Source organism: Chenopodium quinoa, unplaced genomic scaffold (assembly GCF_001683475.1).
Source record: "Chenopodium quinoa cultivar QQ74 unplaced genomic scaffold, ASM168347v1, whole genome shotgun sequence".
In the NCBI taxonomy this organism is placed as follows: Eukaryota; Viridiplantae; Streptophyta; class Magnoliopsida; order Caryophyllales; family Amaranthaceae; genus Chenopodium; species Chenopodium quinoa.
Genome location: NW_018744704.1, coordinates 1,859,559 through 1,881,744, shown reverse-complemented (window position 1 = coordinate 1,881,744; position 22,186 = coordinate 1,859,559).

Sequence of the window (22,186 nt, the reverse complement as noted above, 5' to 3'; positions counted from 1 at the left end):
ATGCAAGACAAAGTGGAGAGCTTTATTGCTAACCACAGAATGGGCCCGGAATTTTTACTGTTCGTGCCGGATCCAGAAGACACTGTCGTCTGGCCGGCTGGTACCAGCTATGATGACGGCTGCTTTGGCTGCTATGTGGCGGCCATCAAAGCTGGACTGTGTTTCCCATTACATCCGGTTGTTCAGCGGATTTTAGATGGGTATGATTTGGGGTTATGGCAGTTAGCCCCCAACTCTTGGGTAAACGTACTCGGCTATGTGGCCGGGTGCGAAATGTACGGGGTGGAGCCAAGCTTTGAGGTTTTCGCCCACATGAACTATCTCAGCCGGACCCCTAAGTCGGGAGGTACCGGCTGGTATCAATTAACAAGCCATAGGGGTTACCTCATGACGAGAGGTAAGGCGAACAAATGGAAGGATTGGCGGAACACCTTCCTTATCATCGAGGGTTCGGACACGGAGCTGAACCAACGCTTTAACAAGTGGAATAGGGATCCGCCTCTTCTCGCAGGCGGCCGCAGCATGCCGCCTGTTCCCCCAAAGGCTAAAAAAGAGATCCTAGACAAAGGACTCTTCAAAGTAGAGACTAGGGTGAACTCTACTTCGGGGGTACGAGAGCAAGTACCCCTAAACTGCGTCCCGAGCTTCAAGTGGCTCTATGACGAGTACTTTTTGGCCGCCTGTGGCCTCAGCAGTCGGTGCTCTAGAGGTAGCCGGCCTGTCAAATACTCTGTTTTTTCACGCTTTGTTTACTTGGGATTTTACTAACTTTGCTGTTTATTTTTTGCAGCTGACGCCATGAGTAAAATAACAGCATCCAAGACTGCGGCGGCCATGTTGCGGGCCTCTCTCATGCAACAGTCTTGTACCGACTCCCCCAACAAGGGGGCACCCTTGGTAGGCTTCGAAAACTCTTCCTCTTTTAGGAGTTGTCTTATGCATATACTAACTCTTTTTGTTTTCAGTCTGGCACTCCAAGAGCTTCTTCCTCGCAACAGCCGGACCCCAAGGCCCGGAGGACGACTGTTGCAAGCTCTCCTGGGTCTTCCAGGAAAACAGTGGCGGCTGAGAAGCAGCCGGCCACTTCTTCTAAAACCCCGGCGGGGCCGCCTAGAAGTATGGACAATCACTTGTAAAAACTTTCACACTTGCTTCCTTCTTGACTAGGTCTAACTTGCTTTTTTTACGCTTGATGCAGCCGGCCCTCAGGGGCTTGACTTGGTTGAGGTAGCCAAGTCCATGATCAAAGTAGTTCCTCCATCTGAAAGGGAGGCGGTCAGGGGTGCCGACACCCTTGACCTTGATGGGATTGCAGGGGTCCTTGCTGAGGTATACTTAGCATATTTTTAAGTATTTGAGTTCCAGGACGCCTGTTATCTTTTTTGTTTGGAAACTGACGCCTGTTTTTTTTGTACTTAGGCCCTGCTCCGAGTTAACAGCCTTCGCAAGCCGATTGATCGGAAAAACAAAGAGGTAAAGGCTGCAAAAGCTATGGCCGCCTCCAACTGTGATAAGGCAATGTTTCAAATTGCCCAAAATGAAGTACTGACCATTGATATTCTTTATTATCAGGCGCAGGCTACCGCTGCTGCTCGGGCTTAGTTAGAGGCGGCCCAGAAGAAGAATGACGAGCTGGAGGCGACCGTCACAAATCTTAAGGCCGAGCTGAAACCTCTTCGCCAAAAAATGCACTCTTACGAAGCCATGGAGAAATCTTTGGCCAACGTAAAAGAACGCCTGGTGAGCCAAGAGAAGAGTCTTACCCAAGAGCTCTCGGAAAAGGCCGAGCAAGAGAAGAAAGAGCTCGTCCGGGAGATGGTGGAAGACTCCGCTCAAATCCAGCGCATGACCTGGGGCCGCTTGTTCCCCAATGCCGACTTTGCCTCATGGGAAAGAACGTACCGCCAGTGTTCGGAAACATATAATCAAGAGATCCTGGAGCCTGCTGAAGAAGAGGCGTTGGGAGATACGTTGGAGGAGGAGGAAGAGCCGGTTGTGGCGCTTGTGCCACTTGGGGGTAAGGCATCAAAAGAGGGTGCAGCTGAAGCCGAGTCCAGCAAGAAGAGTGCTGACCAGGCGGCAGCTGCTAATACTGAACTGCCCCCTTCTTAAGCTTAAAGTATTTTTTTCCACGGCCTGCGTGCCGTTTGCTTTGTATTTACCCGGCCAGGGGGCCGGGGCTTTGAATATTTTGCTGGTCTTTAATGACCGGCTTATTTTTAATCAAATTTTTGTTTTGATTCAAATTTGTCTAAGTATTCCATATCTAATATCCCATTGTTCACTAGACCGACTGTTGTACATGGCCGAACGTTGCAGACAGGTACAAATAGTAAGTACGCCGCCTATGCCCCTGGACGACTGGTTGTCTGTTTCCAGGATAGACAATCAGTCGGCCGTTTATTCAATCGGTATTCGAACTATTTATTCAATCGGTCTGACCAAGTAAATAGTATTACCTAGTCGCCAAGGAATTAAGTAGGATAACAAGCGGCGGGTACCGGTTGTTTCCCTTTATTGCCAATGTTGGCTTTTAACTCGTAATTTGTTAACCTAGCAAGAGTAGTGGTTGAGAGTCCCTGTTTGTTAAAAACAGGCGGACGACTCATACCTTTTAGGCTCCATACTAAGTTTGAGTGACTATTAAGTTAACATAGGAGTTACTTAGTCTTCGTCACACTCTAGATTGAATAGTAGAGGTACCAGGCGGCGGAGGCCGGCTGATCCTCTTGATTTGCCAATGTTTGTTGGCTATTAACTCAATAGGTTACCTAGTAGGAATAGGGGTTTGAGTGCCCTTGTTTGTTTAAAACAGGCGGACGACTCAAACCTTTTAGGTTCCATACCAAATTTGAAGGAGTGACTATGAGTTAACTTTGGAGTTACTCAGTCGCCGTCACTTTTGTTCGAGAAGTAGAGGTACCAGGCGGCGCAGGCCGGCTAGACCCCTTGATTCGCCAATGTTTGTTGGCTATTAACTCAATAGGTACCCCCTGCATTTATCCCAAGTAATACAGGCGGTCATCTGACTCAGATGTCAACTGCTACCACTGGTTTGGTTAGTGATAGAGTTATCCTTGTCTCAAAAACGGCTACGTGGTTGCCCTTGGGGACAGCCGTATAGGTGCCGTGTAATTAGTTTATAGAACAATGTTCCACCCAAAAGGGAGCTGCTCTCTGCGACGAATTTCATCCGGAGGGATGTCGTCGGACACCTGCTATGATGTTGGGACAGGTCGTATTAGTTTTGTAGATTTGATCAGGTGGCTTGGCGCCTGGTCTGATCATTCGGCCGATGGCCTTGGTAAGTTCTTGGTGAACGTAGGTGCTAAGTAAAAGAAGGGTAGCCGCCTGTTAGGCACAGGGTCGGCCAGGCCCTAATCTTTTTAGCTAAGTATTGTGAGTAAAATACTCAATGGAGAGTAGCCGACTGTAAAGGTACAGACGGCATGCCCCTCTGAAGATAGAGTGAAAAACTCAATGGAGAGTAGCCGACTGTAAAGGTACAGACGGCATGCCCCTCTGAAGATAGAGTGAAAAAGCTCAATGGAGAGTAGCCGACTGTAAAGGTACAGACGGCATGCCCCTCGTAATACAAAATTGAATAGTAAGTGCAAACTTTATTAAGTAGCTCTTTACTTTACATCATTCAGAAGAAATATTTTTTAAGGTTATCTACATTCCAAGTTCGAGGCAACGGTTGTCCGTCTGGTGTTTCCAGACGGTAGGTACCGTCCCTGAATTCCTCATAGATTCGGTAGGGTCCTTCCCAGTTGGGAGTTAGTTTGCCAGACTCATTAGCCCTACCAACTGCTTCCATTTTTCTAAGTACAAAGTCCCCTACTTTGAGTGGACGCCTGTGTACTTTTTTGTTGTATGATCTAGTCATTCTCAGGCGATAGATCTCATGGCGCAAAACAGCATTGCCCCTCTTTTCAGGAAGTGAGTCTAATGCCAGGCGCATGGCTTCCCAGTTTGCCTCTTCGTCATATAGCATTACTCGAAGAGTCGGCTCGTAGTGTTCTATTGGAAGAACAGCTTTCGCACCATAAGTTAGGAGGAATGGAGTTTCTCCAGTCGCCCCTTTTTCAGTCGTCCTAATGGCCTAGAGAACATGTGGTAGTTCATCCGCCCATAGGCCGCCTGCTCGTTCAATCTTTTTCTTGAGACCGTCTGAGATGATTTTATTAAAGGCTTCTACCTGGCCGTTTGCTTGTGGACGGCCGACAGATGCAAAGTAGTGTGCAATTCCTTGGTCTCCCAACCAGCTTTTGAGAACAGGCGTCTCAAATTGGGGACCATTATCAAAAACCATAGACATGGGAACCCCGAACCGAGTGATGACGTTTTTCCAAATGAATGAAATTACATCTTTCGTCTTGATTCCCTTTACAGCCTCCGCCTCTACCCATTTAGTGAAGTAGTCAACGGCAACAAGTATATACCTTCTGCCGCCTGTAGCAGGCGTATATGGACCCAGAATGTCCATGCCCCACTTAGCAAACGGTAGTGGGCTGTGAATGGTAGTGAGGTCAGTAGCCGGACGGTGAATTAATTTGCCAAACCTTTGGCACTTGTCACATTTTTTCACCATCTCCATTGCATCTGCTTCCAAAGTAGGCCAAAAGTAGCCCTGCCGCCTTGCCCTTTGAGCAAGCATCCTACCACCTATATGAGAAGCACAGTAACCAGAGTGAAGATCATCTAGTATCTCTCGTCCCTTTTCAGGAGTAACACACTTTAAGAAGGGTTGAAGGTACCCCCTCTGGTGAAGTTCTCCCTGTATCATTTCAAAACAGGAGGCTCGTTTTTTCAGTGATGCCGCCTGTTGAGGATCATCCGGCAGTGTACCGTTTGTCAGATATGCCCTGATTGAATCCATCCAGGTTGAGCTTCTGTCTAGGATTCCAATAGGGTTTTCCTCGATGCTTCTCTTCTCCATTACTTCCCAAAAAACAGTTCGAGGAGTATCGGAGGAGGCGGATGATGCTAATTTTGACAGTGCATCTGCCTGGTTGTTTTCTGATCTCGACACTTGGATCAGATGGAAATCCTCAAGGGAGCCGACTGCTTGTCGGACCGCCTGTAAATACTTGATCATGGCCGGATGGGTTGCTTCGTATTCGCCATTGTACTGACTCACTATCAATTGTGAATCAGAACAGGCGTCTATTTTTCTTGCCCCTGCCGCCTTGCACATGCGGATCCCGGCTAGTAAAGCTTCATATTCTGCCTCATTGTTTGAAGCCTGAAAACTGAAGCGTAGAGCATACTCGAACCTGTCGCCCTCTTGAGATTGACATACGACGCCTGCTCCACAACCATTTGAAGTAGAGCTTCCGTCCACATATACCTTCCATACTTGGTCTGGAACTTGAGAGTCAGGAGGACGAGTCATCTCTACAATAAAGTCAGCAAAGGCTTGCCCCTTCACTGCTTTTCTAGGCTCGAAAGTAACTTCGAGGCTCTGTATTTCTATGGCCCATTTGATCATTCGTCCTGACGACTCCATGATGGTAAGGGGCCGCTTGATTGGTTGGTCGGTATACACGACGACTGCATGTGCCAAAAAGTAGGGCTTCAATTTTTTAACAGCCATGAAGAGTGCAAGACCAAATTTCTCCACTAGGGGATACCTCAACTCGGCATTTTTCAGTACGTGACTGACAAAGTAGACCGGGAGCTGACAGCCGTCCCTTTCAGCAAGGAGCACAGCGCTTAACGCATGATCAGAGACGGCCAGGTACATGTAGAGATCCTCTTTGGGCAAAGGGCTGACCAGCCTCAGCAAGGAATGCAAGTGAACTTTTAATTTCTGGAAGGCGGCCTCAGCATCCGGCCCCCATTCAAACCTTGCCTTTTTCTTAATTGCCTGGAAAAAGTATAGGCATTTGTCGCCTGATCGGCTTAGGAATCTCCCCAAGGCCGCCAGACAACCTGTTAACTTCTGAACCTCTCGGATGGTACGAGGCGACTGCATGTCAATGACCGCCTGCACCTTCTCAGGGTTCGCCTCTATTCCTCTCTGATTGATAAGGAATCCGAGAAATTTCCCAGACTCAACTCCAAATACACATTTCTTGGGATTGAGCATGACATGGTGCCGCCTGAGTGTGGCGAAAGTTTCTCGGAGGTCCGTCAGATGATCTTTCTGAAGTTTAGTCTTGACAATCATATCATCAATATATGCCTCGACGTTTCTCCCAATCTGATCAAAGAACACAGTGTTTATCATTCGTTGGAAGGTAGCCGGGGCATTCTTAAGACCAAACGGCATGACCGTGTAACAGTATAACCCCTGATCAGTGACGAAGGCCGTCTTCTCCTGATCTTTCTTCCATAAGGGAATTTGATGGAAACCAGAATAGGCGTCCATAAAACTCATCAAGGCATGACCCGCTGTTGAGTCGACCAGGTTATCAATTTTAGGCAGAGGGTAACTGTCTTTGGGGCACGCCTTGTTTAAGTCTGTGTAGTCTACACACATTCGCCAGGTGCCATTCGGCTTTTTAACAAGCACCACATTTGCAACCCAGTCTGGGAAGTAACATTGCCGAATGAACCCTGCATCAAGTAATTTTTTAACTTCGGCGGCTGCCGCCTGACTTCTTTCTTCGCCATGGTTCCGCTTCTTTTGCCGTACCGACTTCTTTTTCGGATCCACAGCGAGTTTATGTACTGCCAGATCAGGACTAATGTCTGGCATTTCATGGACTTCAAATGCAAAGATGTCCTTGTATTCTTTCAATAGGTTGTGAAAGTCGTCACCAAGGTTTCTCAGAGCAGTCGTCCCAACTTTGACTGTTCGGTCAGGACGTGAGTCGTCTAAGATCAGGTCCGCATGCTCACCAGCCGGCTGAGGGCGGAACTCATCCGGCCGCTCCTCTGCCAATGATTGCTATTTTCTTGCTTTTCTTGCGGACTCTGTCTGGGACGCCTTTCTCTTTTTGTCGCCTGTTTCTTGAACAGGCGCACTCTCCTTGACATTGTCAAGGTCTGTTTTTTCTCCACTTGACCCAGTGGCCATAACAGTGGGCTTGACATCCGAGAGATAGCACTCTCGGGCCATCCTCTGATCTCCCCTTAGGGAGCCGACTGTTCCATTATCCCTCTCAAACTTAAGCAGCATAAGAGACGGGATTATAACAGCCTTGGAATTATTCAGGGTTGGTCGACCCAGAATCATGTTGTAGGCCGAGAGTTCCTCTACTACTAGGAACCGGACTACCATGTGTCGTCCTTCCCCTTTTTCGCCCAGGCGAATGGGTAAATCTACTCGTCCCAGTGGGTGGACGACTCCTCCTCCAAACCCTATTAAAGGGTGGGAGGCCGGATGTATGCAGTCCGTCTGATATTTCAGTTTTGACAGACATTTGCTGCTGATGAGATCTGAGGAGCTCCCGGTATCTATGAGGATTCGGCCAACTCTCTGGTTGGCCACTTTACATTCAATAACGAGAGGGTCGTCATGCGGCCCCCTTACCCCTCCTAGATCCTCTTCAGTGATGACAATCTCAGGAAATGTATATTTGGACGGCCGTTCTTGGTGAACGGAATTTACATCTAACCGCCTTATATTATCTTTGTTGCCCCTAATAGTGGGGCCGCCTCCTGAGAAGCCGCCTGCAATGGTGTAGACGACTGCATCATCTGTATCGGAACTGTCGGCCTGTTGATTCTTTTTGGCCGACTGCTTTTTTGAGGAAGTGTTCCCCGTAGATTTCTTGACATAAGTGTCAAGATCACCTTGCTCAGCCAAGCGGTCTAGGTACCGCATGAGACTGATGCAGTCATTGGTGTGATGACCAACGTCATCATGATAAGCACAGATTTTGTCTTGGTTCCGGTTGTTTGCAGAACCCTTCATGGGGACCGGCTTCTCAATTGAGAACCGTCCCTTTATTTCTTTTAGGATAAACTGGTTATCCTTGTTAAACACATACTTTGGGGAGTATGGTTTGAATTCTTTTTTCTTTTTCTGGGCCGGCTGTTTAGAGGAATCAGCCGCCCAGACCTCTTTTCTTTTCTCATCTTTGTTAGACGACTGTTTCTGTCGTCCTTCTCTTTTGTCGAACCTTTTCCCATCCGACTGTTTTATTGTACACAGATCAGTCGCCTGTATATAGGCTTCTGCTTCAATCAAGGCCTCTTGAAGAGTCGCCACCCTTTTTCGAACGAAATCAAATTTGAAGGTAGACCCGTCTTTGAGACCTCTAAAAAAGTCAGTATAAGCTACCTCATTCGGTAACCCTTGAATCTGTATTCTCATCAGGTTGAACCGCCTGATGTAAGAACGAAGCCCCTCCTTCTCGCCCTGCTGAATTGTTCCCAAATCAAGGGTCGTTTTCTTCGCAGGGATGTTCATGGCGAAGTTGGAGGCAAATAAGTAAGCAAGCGTCCTGAAGCTGTTTACACAACCAGTCGGCAGGTTGCCGAACCATTGCTGTGCGATTCCCTTGAGAGTCGCTGGGAAACACTTGCACCAAGTGGGATCATCCAACCCTTGAAGGTACATCAGGTTGGTGAATGCCATCAGATGGTCTTCTGGGTTAGTAGTGCCGTCATAGGCGCCTACTAGTACATTTTTTACTTTGGCCGGCTGAGCGGCTTCAGTAATTTCCTTGGAGAAGGCCGACGACTGTTCACCAAGTCTAAGCAACCGTAGCTGCCAGTCCATAGGTTGGACGTTTTTTGCTGCAGGTCCACCAAATGGAGGTGGCTGCATAAAATACTGTTGTTGCGGCACAAATGGTAAGTTTGGTACCGCCTGGGCACTATGAAAGCCGGACTGACGGGAGGTGCCGCCTGACTGACTCTCATGGTACGACTGAGTATGCCTCATCGAGGCATTTCGCAAACTGTCTTGAAAATTTGAAGTAGAAGCCGACTCTGACAATCAGTCACTCTTCTTCTGCTCTAGCAGTAGCCGAGCATCTGTGAACGTTTGCTTTGACCCGTCCGCCTGAATATGACGAACCGGTTTCCTATTTCCTGTAGGATAACGGAATTTTGTGAAATCAAGGGCAGGTGGCTCCCGCTTCCTAGATTTAGGATGAGGAGTCGCCTCTCGCCCTTGAACTGGCTTCCTCTTCTGTGAAGTGGAAGGCTTCTTGGCCGACTGCTCCTTGACTGAAGCAGGCGGCTTCTTGTTGATCAACTCTTGGATCTCTCCCTTGAAGTCCCTCATGAAGGTCATGAGTTCGTTCCTTGTGATGGGAGCAGACCCATCAGTCGGCTGTTGCCGAGCAGGCGGTGCGCCTGCTGGCTCGCTTCCTGTTTGAAGATGCTCTCGTTCCCTCCTTTCGGTATGACGGGTACGTCGGGCCCTGAGGGTCCCGTCTGGAGCTGTATGAGTTTCAACTTCAAATTCACTTTCGGTGTCATGGTCCGACTGAACTTGAGGGTCGTTTAGGGGACGCCTCTCTTCAGGAGTCGGTACAGACTTGGATGCCATCTCTGAAGTACTCTCCCCACAGACGGCGCCAAATGTTTCGGGGTTTTCTGATGTCCTGCGGGAGAGTTACAATTCCGAGACTGGAACCGGACGCCTGTACCTGCAAAATAACGGAGACTCCTGAGAGCTCCGCCTCCAACGGTCAAGTTAGTACCTGATTAAGGAGTAATTAATACGGAAATTAAAGTAATAAGACCTCTCTAGGTGAGAGTGTTTAATGTTGGTAATCTGCTTTGTTAGCGAGATTAGCCGGTTATTAGTGTTCCGTAATGTTTCTGTTCTTCTCTGTTCTTCAGGTGAGATTAATTGCTTGATCAATTGCTCTCTCAATTGCTTGATGTTTTTCTTGATTCCCTTTAATGAGGATTAATTAAGTATTTATAGTCTTGAGAAGCGTGCCACTCTCTAGGTTTAGGGTAAACCTAGGGCTGACCGGGCCTCTAGACAGGATTGGGCCTTGTTGGCCGGTTTTCCCATTTGGCATGGGTGGACACGTGGCGTGCCTCGATTGGTCCGTAGAGGACGTATCTGTGATTGACACGTGGCAGGCTCCTATTGGCCTACGTGAAGGACACGTGGCGGAACCTGGTTGGTCCACTTGTCAGACGGTGATTGGTGGATAAAAATCCCCTAATCAATTTTATCTTCTCTTTTATTGCTTTACTTATTTGCTTTGATTATTTACTTTGATTTTAATCATGCTTATTTTAAGTGCTTTAATTAGTTTGGATTTTATTATGTGTGAGTAGTTTAATTTTAGGGTTCTTGGGGCATCCATAATTAATATAAAGGATGAATTGTTTTGGTTGATTATTGATGTTGCATGTCAATTTCTTATTGATTTGTTTTAATTCCTTATAATTGGATTATGAATCCAAGAGATGTGATTTGATTGTAAGAGTATAACAATATTGATTTGAAGAGTCGAGTAGATATTATTTCAATATCAGAGGCAGTTTTCAGTAGCAACTTAGAGCATGTTTGGTTAGTATATTTTTTAGGTTGGAAACGGATTTGGTTAAACCATTACCATTATTAAATGTTTGGTTAAGAGATTTGGTAACAATTACCTTCAGCTAAGGGTAAGAGATTCTACCCATTTGTTACCACTCCAAAACCTAAGGTAACAAATACCTTACCCTCCTCAAACACAAATGGATTCATTTTCATAGTTAAACCAAACAAATGAAAAAGTAATAGTTGCATGATTCCTTCCCCCCTCCCCCTTATTTGTTTCCTTTCCACTTTGTTTCCATTATTCTAACCAAACGCCACCTTAGGTCTAATATATTGTGAGAGCCTATTAGATCTATAATGATTAAAAAATTGCGAGAGCCCCCTATTAATCATGTTAATTGCAATATCAATTGTTGATTGCTATTTTTTTATTCCCAGAGTATTAATTATTGGTGAACTGTGACCCTATGCTTTTTATTATTTATTATTTCCTTAAATTAATTCTTTTTTTTATACATTCCTTAAATTAATTCATATAAACCCTACTTGTTCCCTGATATTTAGGGTTCGTTTAGCATCACTGTGGTTTTCTATTTTTTAGTTTTTTGGTCTTTTAAAATCATATGATAGATATCACATAATGTGTCAAAAAATCAGTTAAACTTATTAAAATCATGATAATTTTGAAAACTGACAACAGAAAGTGAAAACACCTTTATTTCCTATTTTTTGTTTCAAAAAATAAAAAGGAAACTGAAAACAAAAAATGACGCCAAACAAGCCCTTAGATTCTAATAATTTAATAGAAATAAAAAAATATTTTTTTTTTGTGGATTCGACCCTAATTCCTTATCTATATTAGTTAGTGGACTTTAGGAACTACTTTTGATTAGATGATACGTGTAATGCCCCGAAATTTCGTGCTAGAAAATTTCGTTCCTATTTACCTTTAATATATATTTTGTTATTAATCATTTAATTATCTTAAGTTTATTTATATAATTTAAATTTCAATATTTAAATTTTTATTGTTAACCTAATTTCAATTCAATTTCTTAAACAATCAACTTCTTTCTCTTGCCTCGTTTTGGACCGAATCGTTATTGTTTAAACTAGAAGCTTATAGGTGTGCTTAGGCCTTATGTTAGGCGAGTGGGCTGCTGTAATTAGGGGCCTAATAAGCTTTCTTTCTAAGCTAATAACCTCCACCTAAGTGAGCCCAAAGCGGGGTCATGTTACATTAGTTATTGAGACTTGATTTAAGGGGCTTAAGGGAGCCCATTTTCAATTCCTCTCTTCTCACACAGCTGGTAGGGGGATTAAAAGATTGATTACCTAACCTAATTAACCTCCCATTTACTCCTCATTACACCCCCTTAATGATGCCTAAACACTTACCCTTCCTATTCCCTTTCTCACATACAAAGGGGCTTCACAAAACAATGATCTTCATTCCTTTCACACGTTGCACAAAACTCATCTCTCTTCCTCAAAATTTTTTTGATCTTCAAAGGTTTAATCAAGGGTAAATGAAGGGACTTCTTAATGCTTAATTCATCAACAAAATCGTGGTTGAATATCCCCATTGAAGCAAGGGAATCAAGGAGAAACAAGGCTTGTTTGGGCGTGTGGTTTTTGTGGGTTTCAAAGGGGATTTTCGTGGGTCTTCTACTCCTTTTTCTAAGTCTTTAATCAAGTCACGCTTCAAAGGTAAGTAGTACAATCCCTTCGATTAGGAATTCTAATGTTTAGGGTTAGATTATAGGATTGAAATCATGTTGGTTAGGGTTGGTTTCAATTTTCGTATGTTGTGATTATGTCAGTTTTTCGAATGGATTTGGCCTTATTTTATGCGTTTAAAACATGAATTTCATGCCTAGTTTGGTTTACTATCAATCCCTAATTGTTTTGTGATGTTTCTGATGTGTTTTTATCAAGTTATCACATGATTTTGGGGCTTACAAATATGATGTACGTGACTGATGAGTGTGTGTAAGACTGCGGTTTCTGTAGTGATTTCTGGTCATGATTAAGCCCTAATTTCAATGATTTTATTTTATATTATTGTAGTGGATTGTTTTACGATCGATTTGATATATTATGGGTAAAATTCGGAGGTGTTTAAGCCACCAAATGATTGAATTTGTGAGCCAATGCAGTGCTGCCGGTGCTGTTTTAGCTGTGTGAGTAGTAGTTTAGGGCATATTAAACTCTAATTTTTGTGGTTAATTGAATATTTATCTTCTAGATTATCATGTTAGGATTGTTATGAGTTTATACCATAGTGAAATTCCATGTTTTTAGGCAAATTCTACCTTTTATATGAGCATGCATTTTGATTCATTGATCTGTCAAAGCAGCTTGTGTATCTTGTGTTCTTAAGCCTTAAATTAATTATCTTGATTGATTTTATTGCCTAATTTGAGTTAGTATCATGTTAGGATATCCCCTAAATTGATTTGGCATGATTTATGGAACTTTTGATAGTTTAAAGTGCCTAATTTAGTGCAACATAACTGCTGCCAGCAATTTTGAAGGGTGTGTGATTAGAGAGTTTTTATGATATGTTTTGCCTAATTTCTAATCCCAAATTCATGGTTAACATGACCTATTATATTTTTAGAGTGTGTACTAAAATGGGCTAAGCCTAGTTTGATGTTTAAGGTGGGTCTTTGGGGTGATTGGTGTGAATGGTGCTGCTGTAATTAAACTTGGGGCTGTTGTGTTTGTGATTTTATTTAAGGATGTTAAGTCATGAATTTTGAGTCCAAATTGAGTTTATATGTTGCCTATTGGGTATGTGTATGTACCCTAATATTTATTTCGCATTTGAAGCATGTTTGGTTGGGTTTTTATGATGATTTTCGGAGTTACATGTTGCTTTCCCGTTTTGGTTGTTTTATGAATTGGTAGTTTGAATTTTTGGTTTAATTAAGTAAATTTATGGAATTTTATTGTGAGTATTATATGTTAGTTGAAATTATATTTTAAAAGTGATGTGTGAATTTTTTTGGGTATTATAAACCCCTAAAGTAAAATATTTTGATGTATGTTTGAATATGTGTGAGTTGTAATTGTATTGTCGACGTCGTAATGCTTTAGAGAAGAATAACACTGTCTTTAGCATCACTTCGCCAAGAGTTTTGAATGTAATTAATTGTCTGAATTTTGATAATTAATTATATTCCCAAACTCAAACGGTACCTTTTGTGGATTATTAAGTTGAAATGTGTTTTGAAATGGAGTTTCCATTGAATTTAAGAAATATGATTTCTTATGCTGTTTGAATTGAGTGTAAGTCCATTTTAAGCTTCTTTGCAGATTTATGAATGAAATATATTATATTAAGTATTTTAAGTGATTTTTGAATTGTGTGTGGGGCCATAGTCGAGTGTGAGGCCGAGTTGCTTCCCGATGGTTAATGAACATGCTAACTACCTTGATTGCGAGTCTTAGGTAGCTCAACCTAGTTTAATTGTTGTCGTCCGGGGGGTGTGTAAGACCTTATAGGCTTCTACCCCATAACCGGGAGTTGGCCAATCTTAGACACGGTCTCTGTGAGATGACCGAGGGTTCGTCCTGACAAACCTTAGGAAGTGGATTGCGAGGCCACTAGCGTTCCCTCCATGCCAATTCTGTTATTTGAATGATTTTTGAACGGATTATGAAATTATATGAATTATATATATTTTCGAAGTTATATGAAATTTTGCTTTAGTTTGGTTTATTTGGTTTCGTTTTCAAAGTTTATTTTCATGATTTGTATGGTTGAGTGTAAGTGATTTCTTACTTGTAATTTAGTTTCTAAACCTTATTATTTCTGATTTGAGGAAGAACTGATAGTTGCTCCCCACTGATTGTGGAATTTTTGTGGTTGTTTCAGATGCAGAGTGATGTTGGGTTATGTGTCGTTGGGCTGGGTTTGAGTAGGCCTTAGGCCACCTTAAGTTGGACTTTTGAATGCTTTGGTTTGGTTTAGCTTGTTTGAATTGTTTGCATGGTTTCTCTTAACTTAGTTTGTCTTGAATACGTTTTGGGATTTGTCGATAAGGGTTGTTCTGCCCTTAGCTTCTTGTAATTTCAAGTTTATCTATCTTTTGTTTGTTTAGTCAAGTCCTTTTTACTAGAGCCACAACTATCACTTTTAGACCCATTTAGGTTTAAATAAACTAAAATGCAATGTCTATGCTCCAATTAGATCACATAGTCTTAAGTTAACTTTCGATAGTGATGAAGTGACCTCCATCACTGCGTAATTCCGCTAATACTTTCAGTTCTAAAAGAAAGGGGTGGTACAGTTGGTATCAGAGCGTTATATGAAGGGATTCAAGATTGTGTCTGCACTCAGAATGCGGAGACTTCAGCAGAAGGGTGACATGGTCTTTCTGCGTAGAGTCAAGGACCTCTCTCTCGAAGAACAACTCAACGTGTTTCCTGAAGAGTTGCCGGGTTTTCCGCCAGAAAGGGATGTGGAATTCGGCGTTGATTTGATTCCGGGAACTGCTCCTATGTCCAAGGCACCTTACAGAATGGCTCCGTCTGAGTTGCAAGAGTTGAAGACTCAGTTGCAAGAACTCATCGACAAGGGTTTCATAAGGCCCAGCGTGTCCCTATGGGGTGCCCCAGTTCTGTTTGTCAAGAAGAAGGATAAGAAGAAGGATGGGAGTATGCAGTTACGCATTGATTACCGTGAGTTGAACAAGGTAACAATCAAGAACAAGTACCCATTGCCCCAAATCGAGGACCTGTTTGATCAATTGAAGGGTGCTGGTGTCTTCTCTAAGATTGATTCGAGGTCTAAGTATCATCAAATTCCGGTGAAGCTGAGTGATATTCCTAAGACAACTTTTCGCACCAGATATGGGCACTATGAATTTGAGGTGATGTCGTTTGATCTTACCAATGCTCCTACAGTGTTCATGGATCAGATAAACCTTTCACTCCACAAGTATCTCGACACTTGTGTTGTCGTTTTCATTGATGACATCCTCGTGTACTCAAAGGATGAGGCAGAACATGAGAAACATCTGAAGTTGATTCTGCCAGTGTTACGTAGACAGAAGTGGTATGCCAAGCTGACAAAGTGTGAATTCTGGTTGAAAGAAGTGACTTTTCTAGGGCATGTGATCAGCAAGAAAGGTGTGATGGTTGATCCTGCGAAGATCAAGGCCGTGGTTGAATGGGAGAGTTCCAAGAATGTCTCAAAGGTTCGTAGTTTTCTGGGTCTTGCTGGTTACTACCAATGCTTTGCGAAGGACTTCTCTAAAATTGCTCAGCCATTGACTAAGTTGATGCGGAAGGATAATAAGTATCTATGGTTAGAGGAATGTGAAAGGGCTTTTCAAGCTTTGAAGAAGAGTCTAACTTCAGCTCATGTGCTTACTTTACCGACCGAGGGTGTGGAATTCGAGGTGTACAGTGATGCATCTAAGAATGGTCTAGGTTGTGTATTGATGCAACAGGGTAAGGTAGTTGGGTATGCTTCAAGGCAGCTCAAGGTTCATGAAAGGAACTACCCAACTCATGATCTAGAGCTCGCTGCTGTGGTATTTGGTCTTAAGATCTGGCGAATTATTTGTATGGTGTTACATGCAAGGTGTTCACCGATCACAAGAGTCTCAAATATACTTTACTCAGCGTGATCTGAACATGAGGCAAAGAAGGTGGTTAGAGGTGATCAAAGATTATGATTTGACCCTGGATTACCGTGAGGGAAAGGCTAACAAGGTAGCTTATGCGTTGAGCCGGAAGGGTAAACACTCTTTGAATGCTGCCTGGGTTATGCCTCGGGAGTTATATGTCGAGTTTCAGAAACTCTAACATCGAGGTGGTCCCTCAAGGGTTTGTGAGTTCGCTTTTAAACTCGATGAGTGTTGAAACCGTGTTGTATCGAGAATTGAAGGAGAAGAAAAAGGGTGAGAAATTAGAAAAGATTCGTGAAGCTAAGGCTCAGGGTCATGCCGAGAACTTCGAGATTGGTGAAGATGGGAGTATGAAGTTTATGGGTCGTTGGTGTGTGCCGGATGATGCTGGGTTGAAAAAGAAGATCCTTGAGGAAGCTCATAACACTCCCTATTCTGTTCATCCGGGGGGTGGAAAGCTTTATAAGGATCTAAAAGTAAGTTTCTGGTGGCCTGAAATGAAGAAGGAAGTGGCTGAGTTTGTGGTTCGCTGTTTGGTGTGCCATAAGATCAAGATTGAGCATCAGAGGCCTGGATTGTTACAGCCTCTACCCATCCCAGTTTGGAAGTTTGATTCTATCTCTATGGACTTTGTAATTGGGTTGCCAAGTGCTGCTGGGGGATTAAATGCTGTTTGAGTGATCGTGGATCGATTGACTAAGGTGTCTCGGTTTATTCCGATGAAGAACACTTGGTCTATGGAGAAGCTAGCACAAGCCTAAGCTAATGAGATTATCAGTCTTCATGGGGTTCCGAAGGATATTGTCTCTAATTGGGATCCGAGGTTCTTGTCTCATTTTTGGGTGGCTCTGCAAGAAGCTTTTGGGTCTAAGTTAAAGCTTAGTACTTCTTTTCATGCAGCAGATGGTCAGACTGAGAGGACTATTTAGACTTTGGAGGATATGCTCCGTACCTGTGCCTTGGAATTTCAATAGTCATAGGTCAAGTCTATGAGTCTTGTGGAGTTCTCGTATAACAATAGTTATCAAGCCTCGATTTATATTGGCTCCGTATGAAGCTCTCTATGGGAGGAAGTGTCGTAGTCCCACTTCTTGGAGTGAAATTAGTGACTCTCTTGTTTTGGGGCCGGAATTGATTCAGGATACCGTGGAGCAGGTCAAGGTGATCCGAGCTAAGTTAAAGGCTGCTCAAGATAGGCAAAAGTCTTATGTTGATCTTCGGAGAAGACCTGTCTCTTATGGAGTTGGGGATAAGGTGTTGTTAAAGGTGTCTCCGATGAAGGGAGTGATGCGCTTTGGTCAGAAAGGAAAGCTCATTCCGAAGTATGTTCATGACGTGTTTCATGTGTTGCATACTTAGCTTCATGTGTTCCTAAACTTAAACAATTGTTCTTTGTCTTTGATTGTGTTTCGTATTATTTTGTTTACGACTATCGAATGTCAATGGACTGTCCTCACTTAGTAATTAGGGAAAACACTAATAATTGCCTAAATCGAAAAAATCACTAAAAAACTAGTAACTGATGTGCCGGGCCACAGAGTTTGCACCGTGGCACTGATAGGGGTGTACACAAACACGCCCGGACTTGAAAACCGACCGGACCCGAACCGGTGAATTAGGTCCGGTCCCGGTCCTTAAAATACCATGATTCCAGGTTTCAGGTCCGGTCCGGGTAAAACCCGGAATTTCAAGTCCGAACTTGAAACCCGGTAAATTTGTATTTATTTCTTTTTGTTAAAAAAAAGCTTTCATTCAAAAATTAAAACAACAAATCAGTTTTCATTTCAAACCCTAACTCCCTCACCCTCACTCCCCTTATATTAGTCTTCCTCAGCCATGTGACCACCGTCCACTAGGGTACCAGACACCGGCCACCGCCTACCAGCGTGAGACAACTCGTGGCCCCCTACTCTTACCTGAGTCGCAGTGCCGTGAGCCTAAACCCCCTCATGAAGTCACTCACTCCTCACGACAACCGCTGGTTCAGCCACCGGCGCGCGACAACCCTTGCTCCGGTCATTGTAATTTTAAAAGTGTTTGGGATTTTATAGAATATATGTAGGATAGAGAATTTAAGATTTTATGTGATTATTAAATTATGAAACAAGTCTAAAATCATTATAACAAGTCCAAACAAGCCCATAAATAGGTCCAACAGGTTTTTTATTAGAAAAAAAAAGAAAAAAAAAACAAAATCACGAATCAAGTCTGCTCAGGTCGAAACTCGAACCGGACCTAATTCTGACCTGAAACCGAACCTAATTTCGATCAGGAACCGAACCTGTTGAACCAGGTCTGGTCTCTGGTCCTCAAAATTCACTAATTCAAGTCCGGGTCAGGTCTAGTTCGGTTTTTGACCGATGTACAGCCTTAGGCACGGAACACAGTGCCGCCCCACGTCACCTTGTATCGTGCCACGTTACAAAGTGCCGTGACGCGACAGTTGTACCATGTTACGGTACTCCAATTTTTTGTCTGGTCAGTCTTGTCTTTAGTTTTCCGTGTTATTTGGTCGTTGCATCTGTCATTTTTCACGGTGTTCTCATCTCTAGCCATACAATCATATTGTTGGGTTTCGTAGAGTCCGACTCTACGCGGAAGAGAAACCCGCCTAAGACCCGCCCACTAATTTAGGCAACTAAGCATGCAATCACTAGTTAAACAACAAATTAAAGAGAGAAAGAAAAGACATTCTTACCCTTGACGCGTGCTTCGCTCGTAAACCGAGCTCTTACTTGAACCCCGCAAATGCAAGGTCTCCGATGGCTCGTACCCAAGAACCCGACCCGATCGGTCCAAGTCTCGAAGGTTAGTCGAGACCTGACCAAGAAAACTAGAGTTTTACGAACTTAGGGTTTTCTCACTTATCCAAGGAGATGCCCTTTTAGCTCCACTGAAGTGTTTTTCCCAAATGCCAAAATCTTGGTATTTATAGGGAATTGAACCCTTGAACTCCCACTCTTGATCAATGTAGGAGAATTTCATTTTGTGAAAATCAATCATAAAGCAACAAGTGGCATGAGGAAGAAGAGGGAAAATGAGGACCACCCCAAGGGGGGACCAACTCATTTTCCCTTCTAACTAACCAACCAAAGAGGGGGGGGGACCATTTGCAATCCCTCCCTTAAGCCAACAAGCATACGGTCCCCATGGTTATGTGGCTGGCTCGCAGCCAACCTTGGCTGCCAAGGCTGCCAGGCGCCTAGCACCAAGGCTGGGCAGCCTGCCAGCCACCAAGCCCATCGCATCCCTTTGCCAAGGCATGCGTGCTGCTAGCGAGCCACGCATGCCTGGCGCTGCTGCTGCCCCAATACTCCCAGGCTGGGCGCAACGATGCTAGGCATAGCACACGCACAGCCTGCGTGGTGCTTGGTGCCCAGGCGCAACTATTGCTAGGCCTGGCTGTGCGATGCACTCACACACGCACACGCCCACGCACAGCGATGTTGCTGGCTGGTGCGAGGTGCTTGTGCGATGCAATGCTAGGCACACGCACAGCTAGCCATGTTTAGCACGCTGCTAGGCTGGTGCGGGGTGCCATCGATGTGCGAGGCACATGCACACACACAGCACACAGCCCACCATGGTGCTGTGATGCGAGGTGTTGTGCGAGGCCTTGCGATGGCTGGGCGCCAGCACACTAACAAGCACGCATGGTGCGATGCTTACGAGGGGTGCTGGCCCTTGCTGGGTGCCAGCGCCTAGCACTCTAGCAAGGCCTAGCCTTGCGATGGGTGCTAGGCATTGCGATGGCTTGGAGTGCGCCATGCTAGCCCACACCCAAGGCTGTGATGCTTGCGGTGGCTAGCTAGCGTGCATGCTCTTGAGCATCTAGCAATGCTATGCATATGCTAGCTTGAGTAAGCCTAGCCCTCGCATGGCTAGGCCAATACGAGGCTACGGCATGACTTGTACTTGTAATTTGATTGATTTTTCCGTCTCGTCGAATTCTAAATTCGACTCGACTTGCGACGCTCGGTTTTGACGCTCTAAGCTCGATATCCGACGTCTTGGTTCGTAAAACTCCGACGACTCATTAAATCCTTTGGATTGATTCGTCGTTTTGGATCGGTTGTTCGATTGGGTTCAACCCGAAGGGTTCAGTCAAGATTAAGCTGTGACATTACTGTCACCGATCGAAAGCGGCCTCCACCTAGGCATTCCGATCACTTGACCTTACTGAAGAATTAGCTCTTTGATAATTCTGAACCCTCTATCGGAATAATACACTTGTTGGAAGGACACTATTCCTTTCAATCTCCCACTTGTCCTTCCGGACAAGTGTGCAAAATGTGTATAGTCCTTTTCCTATGTCGCTTAATGCCTCTTCATGAACTATAAGGTAAGATCCTTCGTCATCCTTATTACGTCCAGAAGTGTTTCTCGATTCCCGAGTTTGACTGTCAATAAACAGATGATTTCTAAAATCCATCTGAGCACGGCCATGCATTTTCATAGTCTCGCTCTTCGAGAGGCCTTGTAAACAACAAAGGCATGTTCCCTACTGTTAATAGGGGGAAATTCCCAGTCTTGTACTTGTAAGCTTCTCTTACTAAGAGAACCTAGTCGCCTAAGTGTTGCCGTTATAATCCCCAGTTACGGCAGACGTTTGACAACATCAAAACGGTCAGCACTCAAACAAGAGAACTTGCAATACTCATGGTCGAGGAAAATGGTTCCGATAGCTATAATGAGAAATATACTTATGACGATTTGATATCTCTTAAAGTATTCTCATAGGTCTATCCGGTACAGTTCTAAACTAGTACCCGTGCAAATGATTTACGACTATCATGTCCTTGTAGCACAAGAAACAGTGCTATAAATCATACTACACACTAATCTCAAGCGGTCATTAATCGTCCATCGTTTAAATAACCTCGATTAGGGATTATTTTCGATTAAATATTCAATGTTCACTTAACAGGTGTTCCTTTATCCAAGACATGGTCTTGATACCCTGTTTTGAATACTCTCATGAATCGAATGGACTCATTATTTAATTTTAAACCACAATTAAATAGATATGGAGTAATCATAAATTTGCATAAAATTTAATTACTCCAAAATGAATGGTTCACCATAGTGTTTTACATTAAGACATCCAGTTTTAATTAAAACATCTATATAGGGAAATCAAAGCCAATTTCCAATGTGCTTGATTCTCATTGCCTCAATGTGCTTGTTGTGCTTCACTTGAGGCAAAGGTTTAGTCAGAGGATCGGCTACATTGTCGTCCGTGCCAATCTTACAAATTCTGATTTCACCATCGGATTTCCATTCCCTTATCATGTGAAATCGCCGCTTGACATGTTTGACCTTCTGATGTTCCCTTGGCTCTCTGGCCTGAGCAATAGCTCCATTGTTAGAGCACTCCCAGCAGTGAGGAGAAAAGCCCTCACGAGTAAAAATAAGGGTGTAAAAAAAAAATCCGAACACTACATCAGTGAGTGAAAAAACACTCACCGGTGAGTGAAAATAAAAACCCTCAAGAGTTGAGGGCTTTTGGTGATGAACAGTAACATGTGGCCCCCACTACTTTTGTTGTTTTTTTACAACGGTTATATTTTGTATTTGAAATATAACCGTTGTAATTATTTTAAAAAAAAAAAAAAATCACCAACGACCATAAAATTTTTTTCTCTATAAATAGACATGCATTTTGATATACTTTCAAAAAAACCCATAAATTAGAGAAATTAACATATTTTCCCAATTTCTTCTTGTTATTATTATTATTATAATTATTTCTTATAAAAAAAATTTCCAGTTAGTATTATTAATATTTTTAAACGTAATTATAAATTTTTATTAAATTATTTTTAAACGTAATTAAAAAATAAATTAAAAAATAGTGGAGGAGAAAGTGATGAGAGGTTTTTTTTCTCCTCATTGCTGTGGTGAAAAAAACATTTGATGAGAGAAATTGTATGGGAGGAGTGAGAAAGTGGGTAGAGAGAGATTGAGAGGTTTTTTTTTTCCTCACTGCTGAGAATGGTCTTATCGCAATAGAGATCTATTGGACCCTTGATTGAGGGTACAACACCAAGTTCACCAATGAACTTACGAATCCAAACTGCCTCCTTGGCCGCTTCTAAAGCTGCCAAGTATTGGGCTTCAGTTGTAGAATCTG